Here is a 15,546-nt window from a genome sequence, read left to right as displayed (position 1 = left end):
ATGAGGATGAGGATGAGGATGAGGCGGCTGAGCTGGAGGCCCGGGGAGGAGAGGCGAGGGCCACGGATCAGGAACCGGGCTCCCGGGGGGGGGGAGCAGGTGCAGGCTGCGAGCGAGGCCTCTGGGCCTGGAGGCGGCTGCCAGAGCTTAAAACAATCTGCACTGCTCCTTTTTTTTTTTTGTTTGGTTTTTTTTTCACTTGGCTCTGTGAGCAGCCCACCCACCCTCCACACTGACTGTCTCTCTCCCTCGCGCTCCCTCGCTCTCCCTCTTTCTCTATGCTTAACAGATCAGCGATCCACAAAGAGGGGTAAACACGCACGGAGCAGAAATTAAAATCGGAACTCCCCTGGCACGGCAAAACAAATTAGAGCAAACAAATTACAGAGAGTCAACACACAAACAGTGGAGCATCTGTGGCTCTCTGGACGGATGGAGCCGGTGGCTACCTCCCACACCACCACCACCACCACCACCTATAGTGCACGTTCACGGTGAAACTCGACTGTCAATACCTCACACACACACACACACACACACACACACACACGGCGACGTGTTCTCTTCAAACCCTCTGTGACTGTCGGTGGTTGAAACTGTGTTGTTTTTTGGGGGCCACACTTTGGGTTTTCTTCTTTTCCAGGTTGAAGCAGCAGATAGTTTCCAAAAAAGAGACTTGATGAGCATCGGCGTGTGTCGTACATAAACACACGTACAGTATAGTGCAGCCTTGAATACCAATGAGGTGTTTTCTATTCCATCCTGGTTTTTTAATTTAACACACCTGCTCTCTGTCGCTCTTCATCGGTTTTATTCATTTGGTGATACTTCAAAAGGGAAGTCCACTCTCTGGTACCACTACTACTACTACTACTACTACTATTGCTATTACTACTACTACCACTACCTCTACTACTACTACTATTACTACCACTACTACTACTACTACTACTACCACCACCACTACTGCTGCTACTACTACTACTATTACAACCACCACTACTACTTCTACTATTACTACCACCACCATTACTACAACAACTACTACTACTACTATTACTACCACTACTACAACTACTACTACCACTACCACTTCTACTACTACCACAACTACTGCTGCTACTACTACTACTATTACTACCACCACTACCACTACTACTACTACCACCACTGCTGCTACTACTACTACTATTACTACCACTACTACAACTACTACTACCACTACCACTTCTACTACTACCACCACTACTGCTGCTACTACTACTACTATTACTACCACTACTACTACTACCAATACTACTACTACCACTACCACAACAACAACAACTAATACTACTACTACTACTACTACCAAAACAACAACTACTACTACTACCACTGTTACTACTACTACAACTACTACTAATACTACTGCTACCACTACTACATATCTGGACCAGTCCCGATGTCCATAGGAGCACTGATTTCTGTTCCCATGTACATCTGGACAAACCTACATTATGTAACATAACGTGAAGACCTTCACAGAGTAGCTACAATTCAGTTTAGTCACAGAAAAAGTATCACATCAACAATGTTTTGTGGAGGTTTTCAGCTCCAGTCAGGGATGTAGCACCAAATTCTGGGCCCTTATAGGGCAGCTTATTAATTTATGCTATGACACTAATAACTTTGAAAACACTCATTACAAACAAAAAGCCTTTGATTGCAGACTCCTCAGGGGCCCCCACCCTTGGGCCCTGGGTAGTTTGTCCCCTTTCTCCCCCCAGTGATACGCCCGAGCTTCCAGGGCCAGAGAAGACGAAGGCTCATACAGTTCATATTCTTACATTATTTTTTATTATCTTTTACTGAAGGAATACTATGTATCCTGCATGTTCGCATTCTTTCTCTGACTGCTGCAATTTTTTCCAAACGTATTTCATCCATTAGGTGTATTTTTTTCCTTGTGTTTTTTTCTCTCTGTATGCTTTTGAACTCAGTTGGTCTTGGCGTGCCCTCTCCCTCGGCCCCCACGGCCCCTCTGGCCCTCTGGCAGTGGCTGTGGCCGGTCCATCTGCCTCCCACTGTCTGGGTCTGGGTCTGGTGGGACAGGGGCCATGGAAGACCCCTCTCAATGCCCCCCTTCCCCACGAAGCACCCTCACCAGCCTCCAGGCCAGCTGCTCAGGCCCCCAGAATCCACACAGTGCTGCCAGGTGGGCCCCAGGACACACAGTTGGACCCCTTCATATACACACACACACACACACACACTCTCTCACAATACCAACACATATGCTCGGTAAGCCTCTTTACAAATGGAAGCCGTGAAACACACATGGTAACACGGGTGGTCCACGTGAAAAAAACTTTCTCTCTCTTTCTCTCCTATCCACACACACACACGCACACACACACACACGCACACACACACACACACACACCATGCACGTGTGCCAACCCTTTAACACAGCCCCTGTAAGCTCAGGTGTTTCCCACAGCTCCCTATAATGGTCCGAGTTCACAGAGGTGAGACGCCAACAGGTGGCGCTGTTTTCTTTTACTAATTGCAGCTTTATTTATTCATTGGCATGTGGAAGCCTCCAGATGACTTTGGCTGGCCTGCTCATTCACCGGATAAAAGCCTCTGTGTGTGTGTGTGTGTGCGTGTGTGTGCGTGTGCGTGTGTGTGTGTGTGTGTGTGTGTGTGTGTGTGTGTGTGTGTGTTCTGCAGGATGCTTCTTTTCTCTCCAGTATAGGAACACAAGCTGCTACCTGTCTTGAAGTACTCTTAAAAATTTATTTTGCATTTTGATGAATTCCTCCTATTTTTTTCTCTCTGCTTGAACAAATCAAATGAGATTCGATGAAGTATCGTCTCGTTCAGAACTTTATCTACCAGCAGTCCCAAGAGGATGCTTGTCCTGCCCATGAGCTAATGATGGATTAATAAAGTTGCATGTAAACGGGTAGATACTCTAACACCATATATAGCTGCTCTGAGGTTTAGATATGGTGTTCCACTGGGATCGATGCGTGGGCCACTTCTCTTCTTGGCGTTCATGCCGAAATCATACAAATCTATGCTATAATCTATTTTACTGTAACAATCAGTGACCCCCTGTCATTTTGAGGAAGTGATGAACTGCCTACATGAAGTTAATTGTGTACCAACTCCCTATTTTGGACTGTTTACATTTTGATGAATATTTCGACAAATCCTTATGCAAAATGAGCTGCTTCCGATATCCCCTCCCTCTGATTTGCCAGAGTTTAAATGGCATAGCTCCTTTCGGGATCTCCAGTCTTCTCCCTCCATACATTCCACGTTTACATTCCCCTCATTCCTGTTATCTCACTGTTCATAGATAATTCCCATGTATTTTTTGTCCAGCATTCATTCTCCTTTTAGCTCTGTTTTTGGTCTCCCTAACTCCAAAAGTAGATATGTACACGTTGGACATGTTGGATCTTCACTGTAAACAGCTGTTGCCTATGCGTATTGCATATGAATGTGGCAGCTTCACCTCTCCTGCCGCCGTCTGAAGGATCCATGGTCGGTTCCCCCATTGGAAGACTCTGTCTCCCTGTCAAGTTCCATTCACTCTCCAAGATCCTCGGAGACATAGTGAGTCAAGTGAGTCTCCCGACGCGGCGGTGTGTTCACGGTGCACAGAGGCGGAGACGCCGCCGTGGACCAGACCCTATCACGGCTCACCTTCTGTCGACCCATTATCTCCCTCCCCTGTGCTCCTCCCTCCCTCCCATGTCTCTCCCTTTTCACCCCCCTCGCCTTCCTCTGGATGTTATCTCCAGCCCCTTATGCCCTAATACCCCAATTGTTGTGCTCTAAAAACAATAATTAGCAATCCCGAACGAGACTGAGGGGCGAATTTAACAGCTTTCTTCTGATGTAGTCCCCCCCCCCCCTCTTTTCTCTTTATCTCCCCCTCCCTTTTTCATAAGAGCAAAGAGAGGTGGAGAGGAGGTGGGGGTGGAGGGTGTTGGGTGTTGGCAAAGCCTCTTTAAACTCTCTGGTATTATGGAGGATTATTTTGTGCCGAGATCCTGGCTTGTGTGTCTGGTGTCGTCCCCCCCCCCCCCCCCCTGTCCTTTTCTCTTCCTGGTTGTGGCAGACACGCTAGGTAAACAGTTTGTGTCACACTTGATTGCGTTTGAGAAATTAAAAAAACAGGGATGACAATAGGCCGGGGCTGGGGATGAGGATGAGGATGGAGGGTGGTGGGGGGGGGGGGGGCACTGACACCATAAGACCTTGGCTCTTTGGGGACCCCTGCTACGCCATTTTGACAGAGCGACCCTCGCAGCCACAACAAAAACGAGACCTCGTCCTTCAGAGAACACTCCTCGCTCCCAGTCTCGGAGTCTGTCTGCACCGGGCCATCTGCTCTGCTCCCCTCTTCATCCTCCTCCTCTTCATCCTCCTCCTCCTCCTCCTCCTCCTCCTCCACCATTTTTTGGTTGTTTTTGTTTGAATCTGCCTCAATTATTCAGGTGTTTTTAAAGCACAAGCACTCCTCCAGGTCGCAGGTGTGTACGTGTGAGTGCAAGTGTGTTTTCTCTCGACACAGTCTGAGCATAAATACACATGGAGGGTGCAACATCTGCGCCTGTCACTGAAAGCGGAGCAAAAGCTGTAATACGGCGAGCCGCGTACAGTCGACTATAGAGCTCGGCTGAGGACAATGTTGCTGAACGCTTCTTAGCAAAAATGTGACTGAAATGTGGATGTGTTGCGTGCGGTGCTGCGAAAACAGCTGGCGAGGGGCTGCGGATGAAATGCACATCTGGGTTGTGGTGACATCCGCCGCACTTCCCGATCCATCCCTACAGGGGGCAGTGTGATCCTGCACAAGGAGAAAGTGATGCTGCCCATCCTGAATCCACAGTCAACACAGGAGCAGCTGTGAGAGCAGACAGTGAACACACAGTGTGTGTGTGTGTGTGTGTGTGTGTGTGTGTGTGTTGCTAATGAGGACCAATCACAGGTAGTGTTCCTAGAGTCACAGGAAGTCGAATTTATCTTTGCAGGTTGGATTGTGGCCACACGTACCAACTTGTTCGGTGCACATTTCTCCTTTTTCCTTTGTAGTGTAAAGTAGAAATATTTTTACCCAAATGTGTGTGTGCAGTCGTGGCCAAGCTGAACATTTTTAAACCTAAAAGTTAAATGTTCAAATGAATTCAGAATTCGGAACGAAGCTGCAGCCAAAAGCTAAAGCAGCACAACTTTTCAGGACTAAACTCAAAGTTTTAAAATGCAAAATTTGACCCAAAGCACGGGGGAACGCACAGCTAAAGACGGAGGCACAAACTTTAATTCAAGTCTAAATGTTCGTCCAACAACTAAATCAGAAGCAGCTCATACCTGAGATCAAGCGTCGTGTTAAAACTGAAGGTAAAACTTAAAACTAAACGTTTATAAAAAAAGGATATTTCTGATCATTTTCGACTCGTCCAATGACAAATAACCGGAAGGGATCACATGGCAGTTGTTCTCGCTCAGTATTGGACAGATTACAAACTGTGTTTTTTTTTTTGTCTCCATTAATCATTTGGGCTGATGTTTAAAAAAAATAATAAAATACGGAATTATATTTTAAATGACCACTTAAAGCAGAAGGGCAAACAACCTGGCCACCCGGAACAGGCGGCCGATGCCACAGCGGGAATCTGTGTGAGGGAGGAGGACGAGCCGGAAGCAGTTCAGCTCTGGAAAAAAACTGCTCCTAATCCTCGTTCTTTCGGCCAAGTATTTCAGGAGCCTGTGAAACCAAAACCCTGTTCTTGTCCAACGGGATTTTTAATAGATGGGCCCGTCCATGTGAAAAACACATCTTCCTGTATGCAGTTGTCATGTTGATGAACTTGCAATTATTCGTGTCGTCTTCATTTTTTCCTCTTCCATCTGCCTGTGGACATTTTGACACGTCACAGTGGGGAAAGCACAAATGCAAAAATAATAAGTGCAATGGCTGGATTCCATTCAGCTGCGTCTGTGTCTGGGCCTCGGGCACCCAGTCGATGTCGGCCTCATAGAGCCAAGCCCTGTTTCATATCCCTTGCCTCTACTTTGTGTTGAAGGATTTTGTCCTCATGGCCGTCCAGAGCCACAGAGTCCGGCCTTAAAGCCAAACGCGGGCACTGACTACATCCATCGCCTTGGGCCTCCGTCGCCCCTGTGTGTGTGTTTCTCCTTCCGTCCCGTGTTGCGCTCGACCATGCATAATTCAATGGCCCGAATCAAATGTGGGAGTTTGTGGATGACGGCGTGTGCTTGTTCGTGCAGCACTTTTGCTCCGGATCATTTGGCGTTCAGACAAATTTAGCGGGAGTGAACCTGAGACGGGTTCCACCCAAACCGTCACACATACCGCGCCTCCGTCGAGGGACCGGCCCGCGCCGGCCCGCTCGCAGGCCTCCCCTAATATATAATCTGCTGTTATATTGTCACCGCGAGGAACCCCGCCGAGACGCCGCCGAAATTCATTAATCTAATTAAATATGTCGCATTGCCCAAATGAGGCGCCGCCGCGGCTCCGCTGCAGGATAAGTGCAAAGTAAGGCTGGGTCCCACAAGAGCGCCGCGCAGCCGACGTGTGCTAACGCTACTGCGCTTCATTACACTCTTAATTACCTATTGTTTCTAACTAGTCGGTGGCGTTTTAATGAGAATCTACAGGCAGTTAAATGTAATCTAAATTTTCTAATCTACTGGTCCATTACCAAGGAGTCAAAATGTTATTGGTTTTGTGAGTAATCAGACTTTTAAATGGTGCTGATATCACTCCCGGAGGGCGAGGAGTGGGTTTCGACTGTGTAATTGAATTCAGTTTTTTCTTCTTCTTCCCTCACCCCCCTCCTTCTGCTTCTTTCTCTTCCTCTTTTTTCCCGGAGGACTGAGAGGAGGAAGGCTTTTCCTTTGCGGCTGGTCGCTCGGGTCGAGGAGCATGTCTTCGGTTCCGGTTGGATCGCAAGGTTTTTCCGCTCCTGGGTCACCATGGCGACCCCTTCAGAAAAATGTGTGTGTGTGTGTGTGCAGGTTCTCCTGTGTGCCCGTATGCATTTCTTTTTGTTGTGGAGTGTGTTCCAGTGTGTTTGTGCCCGAGCCGTCACCTGCAGCCAGATAAGCCCAAGGATTTATCACCCAGTGAATTGCCTTTGAGTGGTGGATAAAATGGCTCCAACACGTTCTCATATGAAAACGCTGCGAGGTTAATGAGAGCCAAATTCACAGAGGGCTAAATCTATTAGGTTTTTCATGGACGGAATCAATCAACATGCACCACACCGGTTGATTTGTCATATTGAAGCATTGCCCGTTTGAATTCCACAACACAGTCCTTCTCACGGAATGATTCACTTTGATTCTGATTGCCTCTTCATCAGCAAGATGACAGCTATGAACTAATTTTCTTTTTCTATCGTGTTACACACTTATTAGCTCCGGCTGTCCTTGGCAGATGACTGATCCTCTCCTTTCATAGAGCTACAGTTGGATTTTTTTCCCCCCTTCAGGTCTGTCTGAGAGATCACAGTGTTCTTTTTGAGTCCACATTATTGAGCTTTCGCATTTTTTTTTTCTTTCTCCCATTTGCATAACAGATTAGCCTTCGGCTGATTGAATTCCTTTGCCGATTCCCAGCTCGTGCGCATCTTGCCAGCGGATTCTTTTTTTATCCTGATACAGAGAGTCACTGCATGTATTGGTCCAATGTTTTGCAAATAGTCAAGTTAGAGGGAATAGTTTGGGGAAATTAGCTTTTTCTCTGTGTTACCAGCCATGTGGATTTGGCAGAGGGAACCACTTAACTGAGCTCAGGTCAAAGGTCAAGGTCCATGTAACCTAACCTGGAATCTCTTTTGGTTGTCTAGCAACTTCATGGTGGTGACAAAACGGTTATTTACTGTTATTTGCACAGGTTCAACTATTGCGATATAATGTGTTATGAGTTTTAAGGTGCTGGTGGGATGATTTCATTACTACCAGCTCACCGTTTCCAGTCTTAATGCTAAGCTACCCTAACCCTAACCTACTGCTGGCGATGGCTTCATATTTAACGTACAGACATGCGGGTGGTATCAATCTTTTAATGTAGAGGGAATGAGGTCATTTGCCAAAATGTTGACCTATACCTTAAACCGAATGAAAGACAGACAAACGGAGAGTTTAGCATTTGACAAGAAAATCTCCTGTTTGGATGCCGACCTGAGTATTTTACAGGCTGATGAGTCCGGGTGTCCATCACGGTCTGACGCGCCCGACGCTGGAGTTGATGGAGGACGTCCGGCGGCTCGAGTCGCCTCTGGATTGTCAGATCTTTCTTCAGTAGCTTCTTTTTTTCGCAAAATGTCTCATCATCGCGGCGGAAAATAAAAATACGCATTTGTCTCGGGCGCCTCGCACCTTCTCTCCCAGTGCGGTGATGGATGACAACCTTGGCGTTGAGTGTGTGCGCGTGAGTGTGTTTGTCTATCGCGGCGGTGCAAAGTGACCAGGGACAGGCGCCAGCAGAGAAAAAAAGGCCCTGTCCCCAACTAATGAGCAGCATTATTCAAATGCAGTCTTTGTTGTCAGTGCACTGCTGTAGTCTGCACGCTGCTGTCACGGGCAGCGCCGCCCGGCGCACCGCTTCCTCATGTTGATGCTCCACCAGTTTATCGCCCATTGAAATGCATGCGGGGAAATAAGGCACCTTGAAACTGTCGGCAGCTGTGAATGTACACCAACCCCTGCTGCAGAGGATCTGACAGTTGTCCTTAATACTTCCTTAATACACTGATCTTCCACAAAACAGCAAGAGCAATGATTTTGTTGCACTGCGGCCTCAGAGCCCTCCGATGAAAAGACGTGGCAGAGGAGGATTATAGCCTGTGTGTCCGCACAGGATCAAACAGCAGGTGGGCACTGAGCAAAAAGCCCCCCCCCCCCCCCAAAAAAAGACAGTAAATATCAAAATGTCAACAAATAGAGGAATGTCACTCAGTTTGTCTGTCACACCGTGGAGTCACATGACAAAAGAAAAGAAAACCAGGAGAAGAGTTTTCAAGGCCTGCGCCGGCTGACAGGAGGAGCAGCGGTGAATAAAGGGGGGGGGGGGCGAGTCAAAGGAGGAAAAAAACGGCCATTCCACAGAGAAGGACGGGTAGAAGAAAAAAAAAGAAAAAGAGAGAGAGAAGGCAGGGTGTTGGAGGAAGCTCCTCCGACCGAGCCCCATCTCCAGCTGTCACAAATCATTTCTGCTCGGGAAGTGAGGGGAGGCGAAATGTCAAAATATTTGAATAAATTCCACAGAAGCCTGTTGAGAGCCGGGCGGTGCGGCGAGAGGGGTATTGTTAGCGCCAATGGGGTGGAGAGGAGATGAGAGGGTTGGGGAATAAAAAGGGGGGGGGGGGGGTTGCATGTGAAATAGCCTTCACGGGCCTCCGGAGGAACAGGAGCTAAATGGGAATCAAAGGTTTGGCCACTGCAGTGATATTTTGGCTCATTTTAAACAATTTCGTCCCCTGGCTGAGATTACTGATAATATTCACTGACAACGCACAACAATGCAGAGATGCTTCCTCACACTCCGCGCCCCTGTGTGTGTGTGTGTGTGTGTGTGTGTGTGTGTGTGTGTCTGTGTGTGTGTGCTGCATCCAGCCAGTCTCCTCACCTCCGCATCATCTCTGTACATGAGTCGTCAACTGCAGTGAAACTAATACCGTGGCAAGATGTACTGTACGTCTCTATCGTTCACATCGATACGCTCCTGTGACTCGTGAAGATGCTGCAGTCTGGGTTGTCTCCACATCCCGGGGCAGTGATTTTTTTGGGGGTGATTGTTGAGAGGTGTATGTGTGTGTGTGTGTGTGTGTCGTCGGTCCCGGGTGTGCATCGAGAAAAAAGAAATCCGGTTGTTCAGCTAATGATTTTGCTAATCTGGCCGGGCCGCGAACCCACGACCTCCGGCATGGGAGGCCGACGCACTAACCGCTCGGGCCAAGAATCGCTTACTGCCCCTTTAAGAGACGCGCTCGCCACGGATGCTACGACTCAGGGGCCTTTGGCCTCGCGGTTAGCGCGTCCTCCGCCCGTACCCAAAGCCGTGGGTTCGAGCCCCGACCAGTGTGGTCAAGAGAATCAAAGAGGTGAGGCCAGGGGCATTCAGTGGGTTTGCGATTTGTAACCCCACCACTAGATGCCACTAATTCCTTTATTTCTGCATCAACATACACACCAGTCGGTAGAGTTTCGTTTAATTACCGTAAAGGTATCAACCAAATTTAGTCTGCTCCCCTTTTCCCCCCCTGTGCGCATCAACATGAGCTAATGTTTACTTTTGTTTTAATTCTCTCCCCCCCCCCCCCATGCCCTCCTATTAATATTTACCATACAAGGTGAAGAGTGAATTAAGGACAGGTCCCGATGATAAAGGTCTGATGATGCTTGTTTGTTCTCCGTCTCCGGACGCATGTTCTCTATCGGCCCGCGTGCATCTACTCTCTTTGTTCAGATGATTCCCCCCGGGGGGGGGGTAGAAGTCGCGGGGTCAGTGTCTCCTCTGTTTGCCTCTGAACTCGCAAGCGCCGCATTTAATTAGGGCCCCTAATCAGCCACTAAACACACAATAAAATGAGACATTCTGTATCTGTTTACCTCCCTTTCAATTCCGGAACACACACCACACTCTGCATATTTGCATGTGTAGCTGGTGGGGGCGGGGAAAAAAAACAAAAAAACACTCTATCAGGGAGAAAGATCAAGGTCGCGACTCCACTTCACACCCGAATCCCTGAAACCAATTACACTGTCGGTTCGTGAAGTTCAGTTGGAGGACACGGATTGGAAAACAAAGGCAGATGACAGCCTCTCTCCACTATCTCCGACTGGCTTTTTTTCTCTCGCAGCGGTAATTGTATTCGTAGATGCTGTCATCACAAGTTCTGCATCCGGTCGGAAATGTTCGAAAATGTTCCGTCGAGCGTCGTTATCGGCGCTCGGAAACGGAAAGTCAGTGGTCAGCGACACTGAGGGAGATCATTAGTCCAACAACCAGGTTTCACGTGCGAACTCTTCTTTTCGCCCACTCTTCCTGCGGAATAGGATTTCACTTTTATTTCCTCGTGAGCGGCTTGATTGTGTTTTGTTTGTCTGCGTCCAGTAGTTGGGCTAGAGCTCCTCTGTTATCGGCTAACCACTTCTTTAATAACTGTTTTGTTGTTGCCTGCCAATCGTTAAACTCTCTGATTTTGCACTTTTGGCTGGTTTGGGGATAACTAGGTTTTGCAGTGGACTTTCTACTGGACTTTGACACATGGCTCAGTAAATACCTACTTTTAATTCTAGGCCCGCCTCTGCCTTTTGTTTCCTGCTATTGTGTCTATTGCACCGTGGACAGTGGCTGATCCAGAGCTCCAAGGGATGTGACAATTATGAGATCGAGATGTCAAACAGGTCCCGAGATACCCCCATGTTTAAAGTTGCAGTTTGATAAATATCTAAAATGACGTGGTCAAAAGAGATTTCCACTTTGCTACAAAGAGTTTCATTATTGTATTACATAATCGGATCAAACAATATAAAAACTTGGTGACAACATCACAGACAATGGAAGACTGTGACCAAGGCGCAAAGTACTTTTTTTTTAATAAAATGTATTTATTTACAAATAATTTATGTCACACATTTGCTTTCACATAATACATTTATTATAATACAGAGAGCTGAGTACTGCAAAAAGGTACCACTGGGTACAGATACCAAATTCTAGGTACCGGTACCGAATTGATTAATTTTTCAGGTACACAAGTTGTATACTTGAAAAGTGGTACTGTCGTATATAAATATATATATATCTATAACAGGAGTCGCATTTTGCTCCTGGATGAACTTCTGGTTGGCCACTTCCAGCTGTTTCCCATTGAAAACCTTTTGAGGTCACATTGAGGTGACATGCTGTCACTTGACTCTGGCTCAAGTTGAGCCATCACATAATTACTTTATCACTTTTTTAAGTTCTGTTTTAGAAATGTTAATACCACCAAGTCCAAGGCGAGCAGACTGGTTTAATCCAGCGCGATCTTACTGTGTGGGGCGACAGCTAACCACTGTGCTGCCAGTGCCTTCTTCAGTCGAGCGGTAATTGTCTTCAATCAGTCAATACCTGCTCCGCTACAACTTAGAGACTTGAACAGCCGTGAGAACAACAGCCGATATCTCCTGAAATGCCTCTTTCGGGTTTTGATTTCAACAAAAGGTGCGGAGCGTTCATCTGTGCGAGTCTCGCCGCCGTCAGCATCATCGGAATGACACACAAGGACAGGTTGAGTCTCTGCAGGCGTGTGGTCATCGAAGCTAGCTTTCCCTGGTGGTGTGTTTTCATTGCCAGCAGAGGATCCATTATATTTACCAGTGGTGTTGGTTCCATACGAACGAGTTCTGGGTGGTGGTTTCTTGGTTTGTTCATCAACTGAAAGTGAATCATCCGAGCTCGTATTGAATACTTTTTTTAGACTTCCAATGACGGCTGCTTTGGGCTTGAATTCAACTACTGAGTCTTCCAGTCGGTATTCATCTTTGGGGCAAGCAGCACTTTTGTAATGAGTTGCGAGCGAGTCGTCCACGTTATCAGTGGACGATCTGCTCAGTCTTTGTGTAGTCAAACAGGCTGATGACAAATCAGGGTTGTAGTTCGATTCACTTGGGAAGTCTTTCATGGAAATAAAAGGATGCAAAAGGGCTTTGCTGGGGATTATTCTTTTCTCTGGATCTATTTCCATCATCTGTTTGAGGAGGCTTAAAAAGGCCTGCGTGTCCACATTCTCAGTAGTGTTTGGCCGAGTCTTCACAATGTCATCAAGACTGGTGAACTTGCATGTGACCGTTGTTACAAGTCCTCTATTCCTGCAACGTTTGCACGCTGTGTGCAGCTTCCATGAAGGGCAAGGGGAGTCATTGTGTTTGCAGAAATGGAATATGGTATAAATTCCAGAATCCAGCAAGCGATCATCGGGCTGACCCTGCATCTGCACCATATCTTTTACTCTGTCAAATTCGCACGAAGGTGTAAACAAGTCTGTGCCGAGAAGCATGTCGGCCATGACACATCCAAGAGCCCACATGTCTATAGCCTCATTTAGATGGAGGCCCAGCAAGACTTCAGGGGCCCGGTACGAAAGGTACTGAATCTTGTCCCCAAGGCTCAGTTCGGCAACAGTATGAGCCATACCAAAATCGATCAGCTTCACCTTTAGGGGCTGCAACTTATGATTAACCAGCATTATGTTGTCTGGCTTGATGTCCGCGTGTACTATTCTTCTGCTCCTGAGAGCATTTAGAGCCACCAGCATCTGCTGCGTGATCACTTGGATCTCCGACAGATGCAGCGGCCTGGCGCAACTCATGATTAAATCATCAATAGTCATGTTCAGCATTTCAAATTCCAGCATAAAAGTTTCATTGTGCAAAAGATGCCTGTTAAACAAGACCAAGTTGTTCTTGTGTGGGTCGAGCTTCCTGAGTCTTTCAAGAAAGCGCACTTCTCTTTTACCATACTGAGCATATTCTTTCTTTACAATCTTCAGGGCAACGAGCTCTTTGGTGTCTAGTGCGACGCACTTGTGCACTGCACCAAATCCCCCGACACCCAGTGTCTTCACCATGACATACCCAAATGATGCACAGGGCAAACTATACAAAATGGTTTCCTCTTTGTCTGACTTGGTGGAAACATCCATCTCTGTAAGTTAAACAGAAACAAGCAGTACAATAGAGCAAGATGGCTTCATCCTGTGGTCCTCTATAAATATGTTAACTTCAATGGATCAAAGGTTGCCTTTGATGGCAACGTCACTGTGATATCACAAGTGGTTTGTTTCGACTGTCGCCATCATGTTTTTTTTACATACGAAATGAAATTCATTTGAAATTTTTTAAATCATCTTTTGGCGAAGAGGACAATGTGCATGGCTGCGTACTCTCTCAGGTCCTGAACGCTCCGGAAGGGAGGACGGGGGATTGGGTGCCCAGTTGGTTGCGGTTTGCAACTTGACCACCAGATGCCGCCCACAAATTACACACTGTGGCTTTAATTTTTTTCCACCAGCTTATCTGCGTGGCAATTTACATGTTACATTCAAGTCTAGTGTCAGTTTCGGTTTGATATTCACATTATTTCATCATCAAATCTTGGTCCAGGTTAAAACATCTTAACAATTATTGGATGTTTTGCTCTGAAATTGAGTGCAGAAATTTATGGTCCCCTAGGGAATGCAATCCTCATCAAATTGGTGATCCCTTGACTTTTCAACTAGCACCACCACGAGGCTAACATTTCTGGTTTAAAGTGAAATGTCTCGACCACTATTAATGATCATTCGGTGTTTAGTGTCCTTAAGAATCCAGTAGTTTGTGAGCAAATACAGGCTGAGCTAGCGCCACCCCTGTCAGCCACAGCTGTACTTTGTGTATAATGCTAATTAGCAAATATTAGCATGTGGACATATTTCACTATGAAAGTGATCGTGGTAAAGCATGATCAGCGCGGCTGTAGAGTGTGTAGAATAAATATTACAATGCAGTGCGTTTCCTACCGTATACTTCGTTTGAGATCATTTTAACAGCAACACTGCAACGTGTATCTTTATTCCCATCCTTTACTTATTCACTGTTGCACTTTCAAGTTTGCACTGATTAACACCTCTGAGTACATTTTTACCTGACCCACATGTGCCAACTCGGCTCACTGATGTCAATCATATCATATCATATCCCTTGTTTTAATTGTCCATACAGACATGCCTAAATCTATAAAAACATGTTGGATACATTTAAACGTATGTGAATACCAAATGTACCTACCTACATACTTTGTTTGTAATGGCGCTGACCACAGACCGGTCTGAGGTAAATTATGCTGTACTGTGAAAAAGAAAAAATCCATTCATAAATCACAAGCTTCTACAACACCTCGGTGTAGGCTCAGTCCCACAGTGCATAAAGTAAGACAGTACCACACAAATGGCCTGCCGTAAGAGTAAGAGCATTGAATAGGAGGTGAGCTACTGCATAGTGCAAGGCAGCCTATCACTGCCTCAATCTAATCAGAGACGGACGGGCACGTATGAAATGTTCTCATGTGGTTCAGGCTGAACATGCTCCAGCTGAGAGAAAGTCAAACACATACTGTTCCTTACAAGCAATTACCAATTTCTCTTGTCTCTATGCAAAAAGGGAAGGAAAGAAGAGCAGCAGGCTTGTTATTTAACTGGCTTTTGACAGCTGGGGCATAGCATGGGACAAAGTGTGTGAGAGAGTGACACCAGATCAAATAAAGTGTGTGTGCGTGTGTACGTACACATGTATTTGCTTATGTGTGTGTGTGTGTGTGTGCGTGTGTGTGTCCATCCCCATTTGCATTTGTGTGTGCCTGGCCTATGTGTGGCACAGTGGACCAGAACAGAGCTCTGACAGTAGCAGGACTGCTGCTCGCTGATGCCTGCCTGGATGAGCTGACAGCGGCCCGGCCTGTCAATCACGGAGCATGCCCACTAGCCACCTATT

Source organism: Scophthalmus maximus, chromosome 1 (assembly GCF_022379125.1).
Source record: "Scophthalmus maximus strain ysfricsl-2021 chromosome 1, ASM2237912v1, whole genome shotgun sequence".
In the NCBI taxonomy this organism is placed as follows: domain Eukaryota; kingdom Metazoa; phylum Chordata; class Actinopteri; order Pleuronectiformes; family Scophthalmidae; genus Scophthalmus; species Scophthalmus maximus.
This window is presented reverse-complemented; position numbering follows the sequence as displayed.